At 38.5% G+C, this 14,799-nt stretch overlaps 1 long non-coding RNA gene across 1 annotated transcript in view; it reads left to right on the forward strand.

Annotated features, from left to right (window-relative positions):
• The window catches only part of LOC144457823 (uncharacterized), a 138,532-nt gene that overhangs the window by 30,554 nt on the left and 93,179 nt on the right, over positions 1-14,799 (forward strand). Inside the window, exon 2 of the long non-coding RNA XR_013487352.1 lies at positions 11,627-11,720. This is a non-coding gene — a long non-coding RNA (uncharacterized LOC144457823). The remainder of the gene's footprint in view (positions 1-11,626; positions 11,721-14,799) is intronic.

Genomic DNA, 14,799 nt, shown 5'->3' on the forward strand with positions numbered 1-14,799 from the left:
TGGGAGTCACCTGTTCCAAGATTGGGCCCCAATCCAATGTAGTTCTTACTAATATAATCAGATCAGTTTGTTCCATATTAAAGGAACTATATTCTGAAAATAAGACAGAAGAGTGTGTAGAGACAAGTAAAAGTGACACTGAAATAAAGGAATCGGAACATGAGACTCTTGAAACACTTTTGGGTATGAGTTATTCAGTTATAGTTGGAGAATATGAAAATGTAATGGGGTCTGAGGCCTGTACAATGGAGGGGCCCACACAGAAGCAGAAAAGGGAGGTCTAAACTCTCTGGCAATATAATCCCTGTTGTGTTGGCCTGTTCGTTTTGCTGCTATCTCTTGTCCTTGGGGATGAGTATCTACCTACCCCAAAGGATGCTTTCACAGAGAAGCTAGCTCAGTACTGAGGAGAAAGTGGGAAATTGATGATTATAATAGTGAAGAAGCCATTACAGAACAGCAAATTTTCAACTCTATTATACATGTGTCCCAAAGAATTCGGGAGGCCTAATGTGTGCTGGCATAAGGCAAAAAGTTGAAATCGTCAACCTCAACCAAAGCAGCAGCAGCAGCAGCAGTAGTAGTAATAGTAATAAAACAGGAGTTGTTGGGTAGTCCAACTCTAGCTCTGAGGTAGGCATGTTTTCTTGGTGTTCATAGCCAGATAGGTCATAAACTACACCATGCTAGGGCTATAAGGTCACAATGGTGTTAGATTTGTCAGCGAGTTCATGGACACACTACTGACCTTTGTTCAACTTTCCCTGTTAATGCAAGTGAGATTGTACCGCAAGGAATGGGCAGTAATCTTACTTTTATTGGGCCATTTGCACCATTTGTTTTTGCTAAATGTACTGCAAATAGCAGTTCTTGGGAACCAACTAAGTGGGCCACCCTAGTCTCTTTAAAAGTTAAGCCCCTCAGGTATTTCCAGATCAAATTTCATACCTTATCATGTCATAATGTGACCTGAATGAATTTTAAATATAGATTCCCTCTGCTTGCTGTGGTCCATTATATACCAAATTTCACTCTGTGTTAATAAAGGTAAAACTGAAAATTCTAAACTTAAGGTGGGAAACTCAGTAAAATGCAATTTTATTTTCACCATCCCAGGTGTCAATAATGTGTCTTTCTTGCTGCGTGTGCTTTAACTCAAAATTTTAAAGGAAATGGCCCTCCCATGATGATGTGTTCATGATATGGGCAGGTGTAGGTTATCACTTTCTATGGACTCCACTTCCTAACCTGTGAGTGACTACAGTAATAGATTCTGTCAAGAATTTGTCTGCTGAGCTTGAAAGACTTGCTCATGATACATCTGCAGCCATTCAATATACCACAGCCCCACCATCTCCATATTAACAGGCAGAAATTGACTCTATAATTCATACGGCTATAGAAAATGGAATGGCACTAAATATTCTGACTGCACAAAATCCTGTTGTGCCTACATCAGTCATTCAAGTGACATTATCACAAATGTTCATGATCTTTAAAGAATTTTGAATGATAACTCGGTGAATAGTACATGGAACTCATGTGACCCCAGGTAGTAGGAATTGGTGGAACTCTTTGTCTTGACTTTCTTGGATTATTTCTCTGTTTCAAGGTGATGGAATCCTCTCCTTTATTCTCAGATGGGCTCTAACTGTCCTGTGCATTGTTAATCTTTTTTGGATGTGTTGCTATTTGTCCTTCATTCTCAAAGGGGACCATGATATGAGGGAGGTGATGCCATGACATGCAAGTGAATTGGGTTTAAGTGAGGGAGGCCAATCAAAGATCATTAGCTTCACTTTCTCCTCCAGAGCCATCTAGGTCCAGTGTAGAGATATATATTAAGACAACTGGAGATATCCCAGAATGCAGTGGGGGACCTTGGCCTCTTCAAGCTAAGGCCTCAGTTTGACTGAGGCAATGCCCATTCAATGATTAAGGCTTGGGGGTGTATTAATTGCTGTGCTACATGTGTTTCCAAATTGACCTCAAGGTTGTTCTCAAAATTCAACTATGAACACTGATTACTATTTTTTCTTATCTCTAAAGATTCTATTTACCAGCAGAAACTTTTCTCCAGCAGGTTCAGAAATAATCCTTTTAAGATATGCCTCCAATTATGGATGCCTTTTACTTTAAAGGGGACCATGAGCTTCTGTCCACCTCTTCAGCATATGACTCCCCAGAACCAGCCAGTGTTCCCTGAGACTCATCTTGCTGCTTTTACATCTACCTCTTCTCTTCCTTTGAACTTTTCCTGTAGTGTTTGTGGAGATTTTGCTTTTAAGTTTCAGTATGGAACTTTTACTTGTGAAAATTATAAAGGTTTTTTTTAGCAGAGTTATAGAGAAGAAGCATCTTTTAATATGTACTACCTTGACTAATAATTGCCTCATTGAAAAGAGTAGAGTAAGTGTACAGCATGCTGTTTACAAAAATGTTATAGGGTAGGTATGAGAAGAGGATAAGAAGACTAGGGAACCTAGTTCTTTTTACCAGTCAACCTTCTGAAGAACTTAATTAAACAACAGTCTGAAGAACTTTGTACAGTAGTTAAGACTACTGCCAATCTATCACCAGAGATGGAAATTGAATGACTCACAACTCAAACAGATTACATTTCTTGGCTCGTACATGATTCTGTTGGCTCTCTTAGAGATCAGACAAATGCCCTAATGCAAATGGTTATGCAAACTATGAAACAGTGAAGTTTTATACCTTCCTTGCTGGTCCCTCAGTTGACATGTTACTCTGTTATCCTAGATGTTCACAAATGATAGTTAATGTTTTCTCATCAGTTTTAATCTTTGTTTGATTATTCAAGCATGATGGCTACTCCACTATGAAGGCAGCCTGTAAACCCAAGACATTCAAGGAGAAAGGTTACTTTCTGCTGCACCTACTTCCTGTTTCCCTGAGCCTTCATATACATTTGTCACTATGGCCCAGTGATCCTTCTATTTTTTGTCTGTGACATGGAAACTTTGAGAGAATAAGAGGAGAGCCCTCATCAGGATGCCTTAATTCCTGCACCTTCTATATCCCAAGCACCTGTCTAGTGTTTGGGGATGCCTCTGTCAGTCTTCATTATGGGATTTTTACCTGTCAGACCTGTATTACCTTTTTTGGCTGTCATCCATTGAGGAAAAACTGATTCCAATGTTTGTGAAACAACTGTTACTCTCTTTACTAGGAAGGGTTAGGTAACTCAGCATACCATTTGAATAAGTGCTTTCATTTGAGCATGAGCTTTCATTCTAGTCTTGCCAATAAGCTTAACTGCTCATAGATCAGCAGCAATAATCATTAGATGAGCTAATAGAAGTCCTTACAAGATTGGCCATAATGTCTCAAGCTTTTCCGATGTCTTTCAAGATGTCCACTCTGCAGGTCTGTGAAAGTCTAAGAATGGACTTTATTTGCTGACTCTCTTGTCTTTGCAGGATTTGACTATGGCTGATCTTGGCCTTCTGTCCCAGCTGCTTGACTCTAACCCAAAGGAGGATGAACTCCCTATCTTTGCTTTATCCATTAACCTCCTGACTTGGCCTATATTCCTCCTCTCTTGTCTTGCCTGACCAACCACATTCTGGAGAGTCATCTCAACAGGTCACTGATTCTCACTCTACGTTGAGACCATCTCGCCTTGCATCAGTGGGAGTCTTCTCCCAGCACTTGGTCTTCCTTTTTGTGGTCTGCTGTGGGTTTTGCTTACATTATAATCATGGGGCCCTGTGTTGTGCCAGCAATAGGTACTTCTTTAAAAAGAAAGAGAACATTCCTAGGGGCAAAAACAGTGATTGTACCATCACTCTGACAACCTACCTAAATTATCCAGCATGTCACTTGAAGAAGTGCGTCCTTAAAGGCATGTGTTTTGGGTTGTGCAAAACACCTACAGTTGCTAAGTGTCTTGCTTGCCTAGGGGACTTGACTCATAAGCAGTTGCCTGGTTGTGAACATTAAGGAGGATGGCCCCATTACTGCCCCTCAACTGATGCCTCCTCATTTTGAGCCTCTGTTTTCTGCTTTGCAGCAACCTCTGAGCCTAGCCTCTAGCCAGTCATCGGAGTTCCTTGACTTCTGAAGACTAGCTAATCATAAGAGTTTCCTCCACTTCTGAAGAGACTTCCCAAGGAATTGCCACAGTCTATAAAACCCCTCAAACTCTGAGTATAGGGGTGCTTGACCAAGAGGAAAGTCTAGGATCCAATTGCTTGGGGATCATCGGGCTCCCTAATAAATTAATCATTGCTCAGAGTTTGCTTTGGTGGCATTTTGTTGCAGATCGGAATTTTGTGGCCCTCGATTTTCTAATAAGACAAATTAGAAGGAACATACTGGAAATAAGATCTGGTAGGAGGCTCTTGTGATATTCTAGGTATGAATGAAGTGGTCAGCCCTAAAACCAGGGTGTTGGCAGTGATATGGGAAAGGAGGGGAAGAATTGCAAGAGGTACCTTAAAAGAAGAATCAACAGGATGAATCTGGTGAAAAAACTTGGAAACTGAGGAATTTTAAAAAACACAGCAAAGCTGAAATATGTATATGTAAACAAATACCACCTTTTCCTAAATATAACTTAAACACAGATAAGACTTATTGAAAGGGTCAGTTTTTTGTTTTGGAATGTTTAGAACTAGTCAATAAACATTTATTATGTACCTATGTGCCAGGCACTGTGGGATTTAAAAAAAAAAAAGATCCTGCCCTGAAGATGCTTGTGATATAATGGAGGAAGGCAGTATACAGAAGGAAGCTGAAAATTGGGAGAGGATGGAGGACACTGTTGGGAAGGTACGCGTGTGATGTGGGGGATATGGTGGGAGAGTCAGAAGTCTCAAAGTTGTACAGCCAGATTAGAAAGAAAGGGATGATTTGACCTGAGTTCCTTCCATAAATGGAGGTTTTGGAGTTTGTCACTCTACCATCCAATCAGTGGGATTGTACGTATGTATAAATATATATGTATGAATGTTTCTGAGGATGATATTTGATATTGGGTTAATTTTGGTTGGAGACCTTAGGATTAATTTCTCCTAGAATAACTGAAAACACAAGGTTTTCAAATGTTGATTCAAATATGTGAAAGGGCAACTAGCTTCTTTTTGGAATTAAGTCTTAAATGCTGAATGGGAAAACATATGCCATTGATTTTTTTCAGGAGAAATATGAGGTGGGGAAATGAAACTGGTGACATTTAATACTTAAGTATCACTGTTTTGAAAAATGTGTCTAAACTTGCACAGTATTAGTTAAACAATTGGTTCCTGTGGTATGTGCACAGTGTCATGTCGGGATTATAAAATGTTGTAAGGAGGATCCTCAGATACATTTTTTTTTTTGCCATGAAAGCAGTCATTACTTATTGATGTGGAGGGACAAAAGTGTTCTTTTTGTAATCACCATCTGAACAAAATAACTCTTTTCTTTTAATAATAGTTACTTAATGTTGAGAAATAGAAAAGCAACTTGAAGGGCTGATACAGTAAGTATAGACCCTGCTTTGACTGTGTTTTCCACTGACATTCTTAATGTACAGGGAAGGATTTATCTGAAAAATATTTATTGCTCAGAATGGGAAGTAAAAATCTGTAGCTCCTCAGATTACAAACATGCCAGATTTCTCTTGCTTCACACTGGTATTTCTTCCAGGTTACTTTGACTGTAGCCTTCTAGGGTCACGAACATACCCTTCCAAGACCATCTAGACCATAAATAAGACCAGGCTTTTATGTAGGCAGACTCTGTGGCCAAGTCTGTTTGAGTCACAGTGAAGGCCACCTCTGCTTCCAAATATCTCTTCTACTGGCTTGTCCTAAATCCTAAAATGCTCACCACTAGAGTCATTCTTCAGTCAAAATTAAAGGTTCATTCCAGTAGTCCCCTATTAAAATACAAATATATTATTTGAGAGAAGTAATACATTAACTTCTTAGCATGATTAATTTATCAGATTGACTAGCTTGAGAGCATAGTCATTAGGGAGTGAAAATCGGGGGAGATACTTTGTGATGAGAAAGGTGAATGAAGGTAAGCCTGTTGGCATCGTCCAGTAGGAACTGGATAAGTCAGAGGGCAGCTGGTGGTTAGTAAAGGGTGCATTGAATAAGTGAAGAGTTCTAGAAAGGGAAGTTAACAGAATCTATTTTATACTACACATCTGCCCAGGATTGGTCTTGGCCAGTAATAGCTCCTGTATTAATTTATTACTCAAAATTTTCATGGTATTTACTTGTCAGGGTTCTATACCAGGATTATTGCCCCAAGTTCTTCACTAAGTAAAATTTCTGGTAATACTCTGCTAAATCAAGAGACAATTAGTTACTTATTTCAAGGGTGGCATAATTGAAAAGCTGTACTGGGAATCTAATGATCTGGGTTTTAGTGCCAGCTTAACCACTAGACAGCTGCTTGCAGACACTTTGGATATTAATTCTGGACCTTCAAGAGGATCACAGAGACTTTGGATGATTTTCCTGTAGACCCATTTTAGCCCATATCTTATTTAAATACTTATCTAGATTTCTACATTATTTGATTTTGTTAATAAATTACGTGGCCAGTAACATTCATTTTTGTTTTGTTTTGAAGTTCAGGGTTTGAGACTCTGAGAGTGAAAGCTAGCTTATGGGGGAAGACATTTCCTTGATTTACTTTAGGGTATGAGCAGGACTAATTAGAGAAAGTTTTATAATTTTGCTAATTAAATTTGCATACCTACTAAGCTACTTTTAAAGCTAGTGAGAAAAAATAAATAGGGAAATAAGGCAATAGCAAATGGAAGAATAGAGAGTTGATAAGCTTTTCCCCAAGAATACTCAAGATGCAGCAGGGTAGTACAGTGACTAGAGCTCTGGGCCTAGAGTTAGGAAATCCTAAATTCAAATCTGGCCTCAGACACTTACTAGCCTTAGTGGTCCTGGGCAACTCACTCAATCTTTAGGTCTGCTCCATTTCCTTAACTGTGAAATGGAAATAAAAATGGCACCTATCTCCCAGGGGTGTTGTGAGGACTAAATGAGATAATATTTGTGAACCACAATTCCTGGCACATTGTAGGCACTTAATGCTTGTTTCCTTCTTTCTTTTCCAAGAAATATTGCTTATTCCTTGCATGAGATCCCCAAGTCTGATATTGGGCAAGTCACATAACTCTTCTGGGCCATTTTTTATTGTAAAACAGGAAGGTTGGACTTTAAAGATGGACTAAAAATTCTCTTCCATCCCTTAAATTCTATTATAAGAGTGAAAGATTAGTGAGCACATTAAGTGGCTCATACTTAGGTAATGTTAAGCTAGTTTTATCCTCCAACCCCATCTCCAGCTCTGACCAAAAGATTTGAAAGTGCTGTGGCTCCCTTTTGGCATCTGACTAAAGTTTAGTAGTCCCCTTTCCATAGTTCTGCATTTCTTCTTGTTTATGTTTCATGAGCAGTATTGTGGTTTTCTTTTAACAAGCCATTTATTCATCAAATATTTATTGGGCACATACTATGAGCAAAGCCTTGTTCTGGGCACTGAGTGGAACACAATAATAATAATAATAATAATAATAATAATAATAATAATAATAATAATATACTTGCAATCTGTTTGCAGCCCCTATGCCTCCACCTAAGTTACTCCCTCACTTCATATTCCTGGTTGGGTGCCCCACAGGAATGAACTGTCATGGGTTCAAAGGTATTCTATCAAATGCTGGAGGGAATGTGGGGAAAATAGTTGTAGTAATCAACTGTTGGTAGAGTTGTGAACTGGTCCAGTTATTCTGGAGAGCAATTTGAAACTATACCCAAAGGACTATAAAGCTGTGCATACCCTTTGACCCAGTAATGCCGCTACTATGTCTGTATCCCAAAGAGATCAAAGAAAAAGGAAAAAGACCTATATACACAAAAATATTTGTAGCAGCTTGGTGGCAAAGAATTGGAAATTGAGAGGATGCACATCCATTGGGGAATGGCTGAACAAGTTGTGCTAAATATTTGTGATGGAAAACCATTTATTGTGCTATAAGAAATGATGAGGGCAATGGTTTCAGAAAAACTTGGGAAGACCAGTATGAACTAAGGCAAAGTGAAGTGAGAAGAACCAGGAGATCATTGTACACAGTAATAGCAACATTGTAATGATGTTCTGCTGTGAAAGACTCAGCTACTCTGATCAATAGAATGATCCAAGATGATTCAGAACTCATAATGAAAATTTATTTCCCTCTCCAGAGAGAGAACTGATGAACTCTGAGTGCAAATTGAAGCATAGTTTTCTCACTTTATTTTTTTTGCTTTTTCCCTCCCAACATGGCTAATATGGAAATATGTTTTGTGTGGTTTCACATGTAAAATGAGTATTCTATTGCTTGCCTTCTCAGTGGCTGGAAGAGGGAGATAATTTGGAACTCAACTCAAAATTTAAAAAAAATTAAACAGTTTTAAAAAATGTAATTTATCAGTCCTTACTCAGGATCAAAAGGTCATGGATTTAGAACTGAACTCCTAAAACTATAGCTTAGGAGTCCCCACTGATTGTTTATTTCTAGTTCCCAGCCAGAGTACGTACTTGACTCAAAAAAAAAAGTCAACTCTTGGAATAGTATAGTTACAAAACATCTTTCCCATAAACCTGTGGTGCACCTTCTCACAAGTACATATAACATCTGTGAGCAGAGGGAATGCACAAAGAATTTATAAGCACAGATTTATACATATAAGGAACAGATGTGGCCAAGGTATGTGGGAAGACATGTAACGTAAGCCTTCAGTGTTGCAGGGCTATATATATGTGTGTATATATGTGTGTGTGTGTGTGTGTGTGTGTGTGTGTGTGTGTGTGTGTGTGTGTGTGTGTATGTGTGTGTGTGTGTATATATACATATATATGTATATATATGTATATATATGTATACACACACACACACACACACACATATATATATATATTTTTTTTTAGTGAGGCAGAGTTAAGTGACTTGCCCAGGGTCACACAGCTAGTAAGTGTCAAGTGTTTGGTCTGAGACAAGATTTGAACTCAGGTCCTCCTGACTTCAAGGCCGGAGCTCTATCTACTGTGCCACCTAGTTGCCCCTATAATTCTTCTATGAAATACAAAATTCGAAGATCAGAGCATAGACCATCACAGAGCAGCTCATTCAAAAAACCCTTCAATTCTATTAAAGCATGAAGTGAAGAGAATAAGGAAAGTAATAAAAAAATCATCTTTAGAGATGAAGGACATAAACAGAAGAAAAATTATGCTTATTTGTCACTAGGGATTTCACATTAGGCCCTAAATTGTGGTGAGTAATTTAATTTGATGTTTTAAATTAAATATCTTAAGTTTAAAAGGACTTGACTAAATATATTAATAGTGTAATTTTGACAGTCAGAAGCATATAGAAGTACCTTTTTTTTAGGAAAATATTTTAATTTTTCCCTTAATTTTGAAATCCATATCCTGTGGATTTGAAATATTAGTTTGTGAGCGTGAGAGATGGATATTTTCCCACTTAGATAAATGGAAAATAGCCTCATTGAAACAACAATACTGCCATCATAATTTTGCCCATGGCATATCTGTGCTAGGACATTCACAGATGACCGGATCTAGAAAATATGAGGCTGACCATCTTTCAGGAGATCTAATTTCCTGCCCAAATTAAATGGTGGGTCACTATGTACTTAACCCAATGTAACATTAAAAACATAGTGAAACATTTGTGAATAGGAGAAAATATATTTCCCTGGGGTCTCAATGAACAATTTGGACTCGTCAAAGAACTAATTTAGAGGGAAGGAAAAGTTCTTTGGCCCTATTAGATAATTGAATCATCCTGTTACTTTTGATAAATCAAAAGTTGTTGTTTGGGGTGTGAGAGATATTTTGAAGGGAAAATCAACAGGCCTTAGCAACAGATTGGACATAGAAGGTAAAAGAGTGAGGAGTTGAGGATGATGCCTCAGTTGTGAGCTTGAGTGATTGGTAGAATGATGGTATCCTCAACAGTAATGGGGATAGTAGGGTGGGGGGAGAGAGTGGTTTTTTTTGTGTGTGTGTGTGTGTGTGTATGTGTGTATATGTGTGTGTTTGAGTGAAATATGAATTCAGTTTTGAACATGTTAAATGAGATATAAGCAAGCAGTTGGAAATATCATACTGGAGGAATCATCAGCACAGAGGTGATGATTGAATCCATGGGAACTGACAAGAGCACCAAGTGAAATTATATAGAGGGAGAAGAAAGCCCAGGACATAGCCATGGGGAAGAACACCTATGATTAGTAGGTAGCACCTGGGTGAAGAAATAGGTCAGATAGTAGAAGTAGAACCAGGAGAGACTAGTGTCCCAAAAACCTAGAGAGAAGAGGGTATCCAGGATAAGAGGGTGAGTTCTCCCCACTGTCTGGTGGTTACTTGGGTCAGAGGCACATGGTTCATATGCTCAAACTCATATTACCTGAGAGGAGACTTCCTGGCCCCTACTTCCTAGTCACTGTTTTCTCTCTCTTTCCAAAGTGGAAGTCAGACACCAAAGACCTGAGAGTTAACTTTGCTGGCTCAAGAAATGGCAACATCTGAGGCTGGGCTTGCTGGAGCCAGCTCCAACTGGCTGCTGAGAGCAGATTGTTAAATTTTTAGTGTGAACATTTACACCCTGGAAATCAGCAAATAATACAAATAGGAGCTTGATTTATTGATTTGTTGTTTGTCTTGACCTAACAAATCTTGCTAGCACATCCATGATCTGAGGATATAATCTAGGACAGAGGCAGAAGGATCCTGCCCATGTGGCCTGAGAGGAAATCCTTGAACCTCAGCCTCCTAATTAAAGGAGGGAAATGTCCTCCAGCAGTGGTCTCCAAGTTTGAAAGTTTGAGTGACTAGCATATTGTTGACAGGAGGAGAGTTTCTTGAGCAGTGTACATCTTGGGAAGAGAAGAATCTTTTCAGTACCCACTTCTGGGAGGAGATTCGGAAAGGGATTAAAGCCAGGACATGGGAAAGCAAGAGATCTATGTGCACCTAGCTCTCTCCTATGATTCTGAGTTATTTTGATGTCGTAGGTCCGGTGGGAGAGGGAGGGATGCCTTTATCTGTACATTCTGTTTGGGCAAAAGAAGGAGTCACTGGAATGTCAAAGTTTTGTTTGTCTATCCACCCTCAGTGTATTTCCCTTCTTAATGAGTCCAAGCTCATTAAGTTATCATAAGGTTGAATGTCTATACGGTTCTCCATGGGTTTAAAGAGGTATTCATGAGATTTACATGTATGAATTATCTATGACCTAACCTCCAAATGTCTACTACTTTCTTCCATCAAGATGTTTGGGTTTTGCCTTCCCTTAAGTTTACCATTCTCATAGGACTGGCTAGGTTATGCCACTTGTGTCTTAGTTCAGGGCTAGATGATTTGCCAATATCTCTGTTCATTGCTCTGATATCATCTCATTTAGGGATAATTTTGAAATTAGCAGTTGACTCAATCTAACAACTTGAAATAAGGTCACTTCTTGAAAAGAAGTATCAAGGAAGACTGTAAATTAAAAGCATTAAAAAAAAAAGAATCTTAGAGTTAGAAGAGACCTTAGAACTTATTTTTAATTAGAAATAATCCCTTTATTTTGTAGGTGAGGAAATTGAGACCCACAGAGATGTGCAGAAGATTTGCACAATTTTTAAGTGGCAGACCTTTGACTCAAATCGAGGTCTTCTATTTTTCAGGTCAGTATCCTTCCCATTTCATCAAATTGTTTTCCTTATTCCAAAACAACTAAACTCTTTGGTCATTTCAGCCAATCAATGCAATTTTTAAAAAATTAAATTAATTAAATGGTATAGAGTCAGTTTTGCCACTTGATTTCTACCACTAGGTGGTTATTTGACTTCAAGTTCCACTTTTTTAGCTGGTTATGTTGCCTGAGTTTAGAGGCAGAGCCACTAAGTACCATGGGAATGATTATCACTGCCAAGCCAAGGGTAGATTTTTAAACTTTTCTTTCCCAGAGTGGAAAGGTCTATGTGGTTTATGTGTCAGTCCTTTCTGCCATGCCTGCATACCCATTTAGCCTTGGACTCTCTGTGATCTTAAAATTATGGCATCTACTAGTTTGAAAGGAATCTTCAGATAAACTCCCAGAGTACAAGGACCATGTCTTACATGTCCTTTCTGTCCCCCATAGTGCCTGGCACAGCATCTATTGGATAAGTAGATGATATTATTGAGAAGAAATACAGAGTGATGAGACATATTTTGGCCAGACAAAGTGTCTGACAAGGAAATTTGGCTCTTTTTAGGGGACTGGTGATTTCTGGTCTTCTTTGCTGTTTTGTTTGTTATTTATATAGAGAAGCTACTGAGCAGTGTTCACACACCATGCTTTCAAGGTCTTGTGGTGCCTAGGGCTTAGAAATGAAAAGAACCACCATTGACAACTGTCACCCCATGTTCAGATACCATCTGAGGGCATAGTCTGAGACATTTTTGAGCTTTGTAATATGTTGTTTCTGCACTGGGCCTTGAAGTAAATATATTTCTGGCCACACCCAAACCCAGAAATGTTCCATTCTCTGGGGAGAGTGAGAGACCAAAGATTTGCTCTCGTCATTGAAATGTCTATCAAACAATGATTCTAGCTTTCTGGCTGATGTGCTTTACATATGTAATGTCATTTGATCTTCACAATAGCCCTGAGAGGTAGGTGCTACTGTTACCCCATTTTACAGATGAGAAACCTGAGGTAGGCAGAGGTTAACTGACTTGCCCAAGAAAATAGAACTATTAAGTATCTGAGGCAGAATTGAGCTCTGATCTTTTTGACTCCTCAGTCTAGGCAACACCCAGCAGCTTATTGTGCCACTTAGCTGCCTGATTACAGAAGCTATAGAAGCAGCTGCCAGGGTGCATCTTCCCAGGGAAATGGCTGTGGGAATTGTGCAGAACGCACTGCTATTCCCAAGGCTCTTGGGATTAGGGTCACAGGCTGTGGCCCTCAGAGTCTGAAGGGAGAGGGGGTGATGATGGTTTGATTTACCTGGCACATGCTGCCTTTTCACTCTCTCTCTGTGTCACTGTCTCTGTGTCTCTCTCTCCCTGTCTCTGTTTCTCTCTCTCTGTCTGTCTCTCCCTGTCTCTCTCTCTGTCTCTGTCTGTCTCTCTGTCACTCTGTCACTGTCTGTCTCGCCTATCTTGTGGGTTAACAGTTAGCTAGAAATTGGTGGAGTTGGCTGAGCCCTTCTCCATAGGAGCTGCTTCCCCACAAAGTAATTATTATTACTTTTTTTGTTACAAAGGAAGGTTCAATCTAGCAGAGATGGGATAATTTGTTTCTTTTGTTTTGTTTCTTTTTCCTAAGAAATAACTGTGATGTAAAGACAAAATGCGTTGATAAAATATTTTTCAAAAAAACCCAACAAAACAACAATGTCAGAACTCAGTGTCTGTTGGGGGCAGCAAGAACTCAGGACAATGCCTAAGCACACATAAGGAATCACAAAGACCAGGGTGTTAGCATACCTATCCTCCTGCATCCCCTAATGAACATGTCAAACACGCATGCACAAACTCCCGAAAGAGGCCCAAGTAGATTAAAATGTAGTTGGAAGATGTTTAACAAAATAAATTAAAATGCCAACACAACATAGATAATGTTAATTTGTGGTTTTCTAAGTCAATATGAAGCCACAGGGATCCATTTCTATTTGAGTTTGACATATTGATATAGAGTAAAGCTGTCTAATATGGTGCCTTCAGAAGGCACGTGACTGATACACTCCACCAATGCTGCCCCAATCAGATTAAAATGTAGTTGGGAAATATTTACCAAAAAATGAATAAAAATACAATAAAATATAGATAATATTAAATTTTGAAACTAAGTCAGTATGTATTTAGCAGGGATCCCTCATGTCTATTTGAATTTGACACCATGGTCCTATAGCATTCCTTGTTCACATTTTTGGTTATCATTGCTAATACAGCATGAAGTGAAAAAGATCAGATTTGCTTTAATTTGTCTTTCTCTTGTTAATAATTTGGAGCATGTTTGCATGTACCTATTTATAGCTTGCAATCTTTAAAAAAATTGTTCATATCCTTTAATCTATTGGTGAATGATTCTTGTTATATATTTTGGTCAATTACTTTTGTGTCTTGGATAGTAGACTTATGTAAGTGACATTTGATGCAAACATTATTTCTATTTTAGCATTTCCTGTATTATTCCCAGTGAGTTTCTGTGCAAAATCTTTTAAATTTCATTTCTCTTTTGATCTCTCCTATCCATTATTTAGTTAAGAATTTACCAACTAGGGGCAGCTAGGTGGTGCAGTAGATAGAGTACCAGCCCTGAAGTCAGGAGGACCTGAGTTCAAATGTGGCCTCAGACCGAATACTTGACACTTACTAGCTGTGTGGCCTTGGGCAAGTCACTTAACCCCAATTGCCTTAAAAAAAAAAAGAATTTACCCCCTAGTGATAGTTGAGTAAAGAATCTGGTCTCATTTGTTCTAATTGATTGATGGTATGGTCCTTTATATTCAGGTTATGTACATAATTCATTATGATATGTGTCATAAGATGTTGGTCTAAAATTTTTGCTGAGCTACTTTCCAGTTTTCCCATACATTTTGTAAAGAAAGGGGTATTCTGTTATCCATCCCCTACTACTTTTAAGTAACTTGTATTCTTGGAGTTTTCAAACACTGAACCTATTTTGTTTTTTGCTTAGTCTATTGTACTGATTTAATTTTCTATTTTTTAAGTCAGTACCAATAGTTTTAATGAGTCCTTTATAATATAGTT

The sequence above is a fragment of the Phascolarctos cinereus genome, unplaced genomic scaffold (genome assembly GCF_003287225.1).
Source record: "Phascolarctos cinereus isolate Bilbo 61053 unplaced genomic scaffold, phaCin_HiC Scaffold_5;HRSCAF=322, whole genome shotgun sequence".
In the NCBI taxonomy this organism is placed as follows: domain Eukaryota; kingdom Metazoa; phylum Chordata; class Mammalia; order Diprotodontia; family Phascolarctidae; genus Phascolarctos; species Phascolarctos cinereus.